Raw genomic sequence first — 9,269 nt, 5'->3', positions numbered from 1 at the left:
ATGACAGTGTGAGGCAATTAGTTTACCAGGAGAAGCTAACAATGCAATTCTGACAATGATATCTCTATATATAGATTTAAAATTGCTGAAACGGAGGGAAAATGAGTTTACATTGGAAATTTTCATTACACCAGGTTGGGGCCAATCAGCGCCTCTCTTCCAGGAGAAAAATATGCCTCACAGAAACAGGTAACATGTTCCTGTGAAATCAGACCAATAGGAAAATGAAACCTTTTTTTAAAATTAACTACAAAGTATCAGCATAGGAAATTACACCATAATTTGCTCTTTAGATTAATCTTATCAGCTTGGGGTTGTTGCTGGCTTTTTGCTTTGAAGGAAGAGGCCACAGGTGTCCGAATCTGTTGTAGTGCAATGCTCCTGGGGAAAGACAGAGTAATATCAAGAAAGTTTGACTTAAATGGTATTTCAACCTGGCTTTTTCCAAGTATGGGTGGCATCTTGGAAACTTTTCTTTTGTGGAAAAGCTGATGTGGGTTCTTTATCTGGGTAGAAGGAAAGTGACAAGCACAGATTATCTCCTGTCGTGGCACTCGGGCATGCCATTCTCTAGGTAAAGGACAGGTGACACCCAGTGGGGCTTAGTTTGGGTCACAGCAGATGCATAGTCTTTATTTTTTAAAAAAAATATATTTTTATTGATTTCAGAGAGGAAGGAAGAGGGGGAGGGACATAGAAACATCAATGAGAGAGAATCACTAATTGGCTGCCTCCTGCACACCCCCTACTGGGGATTAAGCCCACAACCTGGGCATGTGCCCTTGACCAGAATTGAACCTAGGACCCTTCCGGTTGAGCTAGGGCTGCATAGTCTAATAATAAGGAGGCGCTAAGCATGTTAGGTCGGTCAGGAATGACTGCTCTTTAAATGGAACTTAAGTACGTCTTTAGTGAATTGGGAAAACCTTCCTGATTTACAAATCAAATGTCTTGTCAATGCCCCACCACCCACCTGCTGCTTTAGTGCAACTCCCCTGGACCAGTGAGGGGCTGAGCACCCCCATGTTCACCGGCAAGCCATGCTTTTTCCTCCCTGAACTTTCCTGTTCTCTCCTCTCCTCTCCCCTCCCCTTATCTGGGTTCCCCGCCTTGCTCTCTCACTGGCTTTCCTCTGGAGGGTCACAGGGAAGGATTCCTGCGGAGGCTGTTCCTGCCTTTGGATCTTGTTGCGGTGCCCTGCTCTCTGTGAAGGAGAGGGCGGGGATCCCTGTATCAGGAGGGCCCCTTGACCACACTTAGGGTGCTTCCCTCAGGACTGTGCAACACGTGGAGTCGGGCCACAGGTCTCCAGTGAAGGGCACAGCCTCTGCAAGCCTGCCCTCGCTCAGCAGCTGCGCATCCGGGGTTTCAGTCCACACTCACTGCAGGCCACTGGCTACGAATTCCAGAGTTCCCATGATGCCCTCTGGCTCAATAATGTACTAGAATGACCCACAGACCTCAGGAAAGTGCGATACATTTATTAGAGCAGAAGGATACCAATCAGACACAATCAGGTGGTGAGATCTAAAGGATCCCAAACACAAAGCTCCCGCTGTCTTCTCCCGCGGAGTCGCTTCCCCAGCACCAGCTCACCAGCTTCCTTGCCCAGAGTTCTCCTGGGGTGTATTCCGTAAGCATGATTGATTGCATCGCTCGCCACTCAGTTGGCCTCATCCTCCACCCCTTCCCTGGAGGTTTGCTGACATCACAGTAGCTTAATAGTGTGGCTGCCCCCAACTTTGAGTTGCTTTATTAGCATAAACCAGTGATGGTGAACCTTTTGAGCTCGGCGTGTCAGCATTTTGAAAAACCCTAACTTAACTCTGGTGCCGTGTCACATATAGAATTTTTTTGATATTTGCAACCATAGTAAAACAAATATTTATATTTTTGATATTTATTTTATATATTTAAATGCCATTTAACAAAGAAAAATCAACCAAAAAATGAGTTCACGTGTCACCTCTGACACGCGTGTCATAGGTTCGCCATCACTGGCATAAACCATCAGAGCTCATCTTGAATGGCCGAGACTCCTATCACTTGAGAAATTCCTAGGACTTAGGGGCTACCTCTCAGGAACTAATGACAAAACACAGCCAAATTCTTTATTGCAGAAGTTTAGAGGTTATCTTCCAAGAGGGGAACAAAGGTCAGACTTCTTTGGGTACATTCTTTTAAAAAAAATAGGCATTTCTTTTTTCTTCCAGTTTTATTGAGATATAATTACAGCATTGTGTAAGTTTAAAGTGTATATGCAGCATAATGACTTGACATATATATCGTGAAATGATTAACGCAAGTTTAGTTAACATCCGTCATCTCATATAGATACAACAAAAAAAGGAAAAGAAAAAAATGTGTTTTTTCTTGTGATGAGAAGTCTTAGGGTCTACTCTCTTAGCCACTTTCAAATATACCATCCAGCCGTGTTCTCAATAGTCATGTTGCACGTGACATCCCAGTATTTTATCTTATAACTGAAAGCTTGTACCTTTTGATCACCTTCATCCAAGGCCCCTCCTTCCACCTATAGATTCCACCTCTAAGTGAGATCATATGGCATTTGTCTTTCTCTGACTTATTTCACTTAGCATCATATCCTCTATCAGTGGTTCTCAACCTTCTGGCCCTTTCAATACAGTTCCTCATGTTGTGACCCAACCATAAAATTATTTTCGTTGCTACTTCATAACTGTAATGTTGCTACTGTTATGAATCGTAATGTAAATATCTGATATGCAGGATGGTCTTAGGTGACCCCTGTGAAAGGTTCAGTCGTTCGACCGCCAAAGGAGTCGCGACCCCACAGGTTGAGAACCGCTGCTCCAGGTCCATCCATGTTGCCACAAATGGCTGGATTTCCTTCATTTTTATGACTGAACTAGAGGCCTGTTGCACGAAGAGATTCGTGCAATAGGCCTTCCCTTCCCCTGGCTGCTGGCACTGGTTTGCCTCTGGCACCCGGTCTGCCGCTTGGAGCCTACATATGCAAATTAACCGCCATCTTTGTTGGGTTAATTTGTGTACTCTCCTGATTGGCTGGCTAGCATAGTGAAGGTACGGTCAATTTACATGTTTGTCTGTTATTAGGTAAGATAACATAGTCGTGTGTGTGTGTGTGTGTGTGTGTGTGTGTGTGTGTCACATTTTCTTTATCTATTTATCTGTCACTTAGGTTGTTTCCATGTCTTGGCTATTGTAAACAATGCTGCAGTGAACATGGGGCGCAGATATCTTCATTCATATATGTATGTGTGTGTGTGTGTATATATATATAGATATATATATATATTTCAGGGAGAAAAGGAGAGGGAGAGAGAGATTGAAACATCAATGGTGAGAGAAAATCATTGATTGGCTGCCTCTTGCATGCCCCCTATTGGGGACTGAGCCCACAACCCGGGCATGTGCCCTTGGCCTTGACCGGAATCAAACCTGGAACCCTTAGTGTTTTTGTTTCCATTGGATAAACATGGAAGTGGAATTGTGGGATCAGATAGCAGTTATATTTTTAATTTTTTTGGGGGGGGGACCTCCATGCTGTTTCCACAGTGGCTGCACCAATTTGAAATCCCACCAACAGTGCACAAGGGTTCCCTTTCCTCCAAGTCATCTCTGGCATTTGTCATCTTGATTTTTAATGATGGCCATTCTGCAGGTGTGAGGTGCTATCTCACTGTGGTTTTGATTTGCATTTCTCTGATGATTAGCGATGTTGAGCACCTTTTCATGGACCTCTTGGCCATCTGCATGTCTTCTATGGAAAATCCATGTTCAATAGGATTGTTTGTTTTTCTGCTGGGGAAGTTAATCCGTCACTGCACAGACAAGTGGGTATATGAGGCGGCAGGCAGCTCTTTCCAGAACAGGTGGGGACTTCAACTCAGATGGACTATTACCTGGAGTAAAATGGTGCTCCTCCTTTATTGAGGAAAAGTTCCAGTGAAACAGGAGCGAACCTGGGAGTGCGGATGCACTGGAGGGGAGCCCAGGCAGTGTGCACCCCACAAAGCCTTGGGGATGCTGGCGAGGCGGGGTCAGCGGGCCTTGCTGAGGGGTGCCTGAGAGGCACAGAACAGCCATCGTGTGTCCAGCAGTGGTTTTGTGAGCGCCCCACCTCACTGAGGGCCAGCCCCGGGCTTGGGCTCCGGGCACAGACATGGATCAGAAAAGGAATAGAAATGGGAACCAGTAGCTCGGAAGCAGAACACAGCTTTGTTTTTGGATTTCCACTGGTTGGATAAGGCCAGGGGGAAAGGCTTAACTTTTCAGAACAACAGGGAGTGGCCAGAGGTCCCCTCGAAGGGAAGTAGAAAAGAACCGTCCCCTGCAGCGCGGCTGTGGCAGCGCCTGCCCGTGGCTGCCTGGGCAGCGGCCATGAAGGCAGGGGCCTGCGGGATCCCAGGCGAGCAAATTGAGGACCCTCTTCCCTTTCCCCTTCGTGAGAGCAGATGACAAGTGTCTCCCCCCTCCTCCCCCCCACACCTGTGTGGCCTCAGCGCTTCCCTTTCAGGCCCTGGGCCGTACCAGTTACGAGCACTGGGGTTTAGAGTTTAGCAAACCGGCCACTCGTCTATCGTGTGATCATGGGCGGGTCACTAACTCTCTGGGGCTCAGTTCCCTCACCTGTGAAATGGGAATAATGTAGTTCCTCGTGGGACTCCTGTGAGGAGCGAGCAAGAGGTTCCTCCGTGAAGTGAGGGAGACACGGTACCGGCCTCATGGGGGGTTCTGAGGAATAAACAAGGTGATGTTAGAGTTCTCAGAGAAGTGCCTGGACACAGAACGCGCTCTGGATGCTCTGTATGTGGCAGCAGCGGCAGCACCGTCGGCATCACATCTTCCGTTGGTCCAATGACTGTGGTACCTAGTGTGTGAGGCAAGCCCGAGCCCGGGCAGGGCCAGTGGAGGTTGTGCCAGCGGACCCTTCCCCACACGGACCCTCCTGGGTGTGTCCTCTTTCAGTCTCTGAGGCCCTGTCCTTGTTCTGGGGAGTCCCGTTAGCTGCTGCACTGCAGCCCTCATCTTCCGTGTCTGGATTCTCTGTAGGAAGTAGATGCTGCTGTGGCACCGCAGGCAGGAAGCATCTGATGCAGGAAAGTAGGTGCGTGTAGAATGTTGGGGGGTGGGGAGGGTGGTTGCACAGCTCCGGGCTGGGCCCACAGCTCTAAAGGAATGACCCAGAGGAAGCACTTCTGCCCTTGAAGCTGCCACTGCAGGTCTGAAGTTCGAGGAACCTCTGAAGCCCCAGTGAAGGGACCGCAGAGCTGTGGCCTGGGCTTCTCCCAACTCCCCGAACTCAGGAGTAAACCTCCCTACCCCAGCCCCAGGGATTAGGCATGTGGCTTCTGCCTCCTGCCTTCCACAGCTCCCTGGAGAACAATGTGGTGCAGGCTTTAACTCCAAGGTCGGGAACTGAATTGTAAGCATTCAAGGGGAGAGGCATGGAGGTGGAGCAGCGCAGCCCAGCCTCCTGTGGCCCCCCGGTGATCGGTGATCGGTGTGTCCCAGCCCCCAGCCCCCAGCCCCCAGCCCTGCAAATCGTCTTCCTCCAGTGTCAGCAGCGCAGGGCAACACACCGAGGAGCCCCTCCCAGCTCCTCTGGTGGCCGCATTCATGAACACAAGTGAGAGCCCTCCAAGGGAGTGATGTTGGCAGAGACGAGTAGGTAGGCCCAGCTGGGAGCAGGGGGGCAGCGGGGAAGGCCCTGGAGGACCTGAGGAAGGGCAGAGGGGGAGCCCATCAGAGCACTGCCCGTCCCATCTGTCTGCGTGGATGGGGCGGGGCGGCGGGAGGGGCTGTGGTGTCAGGGGCTCTGTGGCCAGGGAGTGTGGACGTGAAGGCCGTGTGTGTCTGGAGCCCACGGGACCTGGCAGTTCTGCATCCCAGCTCTGCCACTCACCCTGTCCAGGCTTCTCTGTGAAACTGGGCTAATGAATAAGAGGTGGGGGCCCTGGCTGGTACATCCGTTGGTTGGAGAGCTGTCCGTACACCAAAAGTTTGCGGGTTCGATCCTGGGTCGCGGCACATATGGGAGGCAACCGGTCCATGTTTCTTACATCAATGATTCCCTCTCTCCCTTCCTCTCTAAAGTCAATTTAAAAAATACCCTCGGGTGAAGATTGAAAAAAAATAATAGGAGTGTGGGAAGATGATATAAGGTTATAAATATAAAGTGTTTTGTGTGGTGCCTGGCACGTGGAAAGCCTTTAATAGATGCCAGCTATCATTATCACCAACATGATGCCGATTGTCAGCACTTAGAGCTGCTGGATATGGGGTGAGGAAGGGCGAGAGGCCGGAGGGTGCCTGGTTTCTGGCTTGGGGCTGCTGTTAATGGTGATGGCAGCTTAGCCCGGAAGGGATGGGGTGGGGGGACCAGGAACTGAGCCGTGCAGCTCTGCACAGAGGAGGAGAGGGAGCAAAGGAGGCGTGGGACACGGGTGCCTGCAGCCCTCAGCGACTGGAATAGGAAGGAGGCAGGGGAGGCGGGCAGCCACGGAGCCTGCGAGGGGCCCCGGCCTGGACAGTCTGGGGGCAAGGAGTTCCTCAGGGTCAGGAAAGGGAAGGGCAGAGGCACTTAGGCTGGGCTTAGGGATAGGAGCTTGTTGGTGAATCACTGAGACAGCGTCTGGATGCCGCGGGGACGGGATGGGACGCAGTGTGGACGGTGTGAGTGTCTGCGCAGACGCCCTGGAGGAGGGTGCTGGCTGCGCGTGGCGGTTACGCATGGTCAGTAGTTGGTTTTTAGAGGCACACACTTGAGCACAGGCTTCCCCGGCTCCGTGAATGGCCCCGCCTTCAGGGCGCCCACACCATCCTCTGCCTTCAAACGGCCTCAGACCTGGATGGCTGCCTGTTTGGATGGGCGCGGGCCATTTTAAGATTTCTTAAAATGATGTAGATAGAAAACTTAAATGTATATTTACTACTTTTTAGATATAATATACAAGTATTTATACTTTTACATATAACATAACATTTATGTACACGGTATATGCATGTAAGTGTATATTTCATAGGTAACGCACACATATACACATCCCCAGGGTTTGACCCCGCCCCACCCTCCACTGCCACATCCCCTGTCATTTCCCACCTGGGTTTTCGGCAGGAGCCTCCCAACTAGCATCCTGCTCCGGCCCTCGTCCCACGTCCGTTCTCCACACAAGGGCGTCTGTTAAACGAGAGCAAATGGTGGTGCATTATCCCACCTGGAGCAAAGCCTGGGAACCTTCCGCTCCGGCCACACGTGCTGGGAGGAGCATTCCAGTTTCCTCCCCGTCCAGGCTCTGGCATTTGCTGTCCTCACTCCCTGTTCTTGTTCCCACATTCTGCTGAACGCCTTCCTCCCTCCCTCCTGTCATCACGCCCCATTCTAAATGACTTCACCTGGAGGACCTGTCTGACTGCCCCTCACAGCATGGCAGCCCCCCTGCCTCTCTGCCCCTGGAGCCCCCCCGCCCAACCTGCACACTCGGTGTTCTCTCTTTTTTTTTTTAAATATATTTTATTGGTTTTTTACAAAGAGGAAGGGAGAGGGATAGAGAGTTAGAAACATCAATGGGAGAGAAACATCGATCAGCTGCCTCCTGCACACACACCCGCCCCCCACCGGGGATGTGCCCGCAACCAAGGTACATGCCCTTGACCTGAATCGAACCCGGGACCCCTCAGTCCACAGGCTGACACTCTATCCACTGAGCCAAACCGGTCAGGGCTCGGTGTCTCTTGTTTGTGGATTCTGTGTCCCCACTAGACGCAACCTTGTTTAGTTGACCAGAGCGTAGAACAGTGCCTGGCACCCGGTAAAGGCCTCGGTAGATCCCTATTGAAGGAGTGGTCAGAGCTCCATTCCATGGAGGGGCAGCTGAGACTTGGCCTATGTAACCAGAGAAGTCAGGGCCCAGTGGGGACTGGGAGCCAGGGCTGTCTGGGCCCTGAAGTCCTTGCCCCAAGTCCCTGGAGAAGCAGGGGGGATGGGATTCTGAGCACAGGTGCAGGGAGTACCCTCCCAGGGAACAAGGGGACAAGGAGACCAGGGGAGGAGGGAGCCGAGGCAGGAGGGCCTTGGACTCCCACTCCCCTGAGCGCATGGTGGGCCATGGCCCTGGCTTCTCTTTTCTTTGAGGAGCAGGTGGAAGGTCTTTCTGAGAGAGGATAGCTGGTCCAGGAGTCTGCAGCACCTCTCCATGTGCCCCCAGGGCACTGATGTCATTTCAGCCACTTGCCCAGCTCCCCCTGGTCTCCCTGCCCCAGCCTGGTCGGCCAGGGCTGGGTGACGACCCCCAAGGACAAGATCTGATGGGCCTGGGGATCCAGCCCTGGGAGGAGGGCAGCTGGGCCTCCTGCCTCTCAGGCCCTTGCAAACGCCCAGCTCCTCTTCTAAGCCAGCTGGGCCGCAGGGAGGGGCTAGAACTGCGCCAGGCCCACCCAGGGGTGCTGCTGGCCCCTTCCCCACCCTAGTTTGATCTGCTCCCTCATGACATCAGTTTCATGTTCTTTTTGTTCTCAATTAATTTTGTCTTTGTCTCCCAGTGGGAAATGAATGCATGCTCATTATAGAAAATGTGAGCAAACAGAGATTAGAAGAAGAGATAATACGTGAGAAATTGCTATTCTAATGCGGTATCACTGTGGCTCCTCCTGGCCAGGCCCAGGCTGGGCAGGGGGCACGGGCCCTCTGCCTGGCGTGGCCAGCAGGCCATCGGGCACTGGTCTCCATGGGACGCCCCGTGGGTTTCAGGAGGAGCTGTGGGGCCACAGGCGTGTCTGAGTGCCGCGGGAGCGGACCTGGTGAGAGTGGCTGTTTAACTTGGGCGTCTGTGTCACAGTGGCCACAGGGCAGGTCTGCCCAGGCAGGGCACGGGGCTGGGGGCAGCTCTGAGAGACGCTTTGAGAGAATTACTTTCCATAAGAGAGGCACTGCGGAGGGGAAGGGAGAGAGCGTAACAGAAAGTGAGGTTGTAAGTAGCAACGGCTTCTGGGATCTCACCGGCTTCGTCATGGGGCCCTCCCTGGCTGCCGGGAAATCAGTTGATCTGGGAAAGTTCGTTGGGTGCAAACCTTTTGCTCTGCTGCTTTTGGGTGGAGCCAAGAAAAGAACGAAGATAATGAGACTGTATGACTTTTCTTTTTCAGAGTAGGAGTGGGCCTAGTGTGTGGGCGGGTGATCGTGGATACAGCCACCGGTTCTGACACTGGCTCGGCCCTCCAGGAAGGCCAACTGGCCAGCGTGTCCCACGCCAGGGCACCCCCCCCCC

The sequence above is a fragment of the Myotis brandtii genome, unplaced genomic scaffold (genome assembly GCF_000412655.1).
Source record: "Myotis brandtii unplaced genomic scaffold, ASM41265v1 scaffold208, whole genome shotgun sequence".
Lineage (NCBI taxonomy): Eukaryota > Metazoa > Chordata > Mammalia > Chiroptera > Vespertilionidae > Myotis > Myotis brandtii.
Note: the sequence above shows the minus strand (reverse complement) of the source record.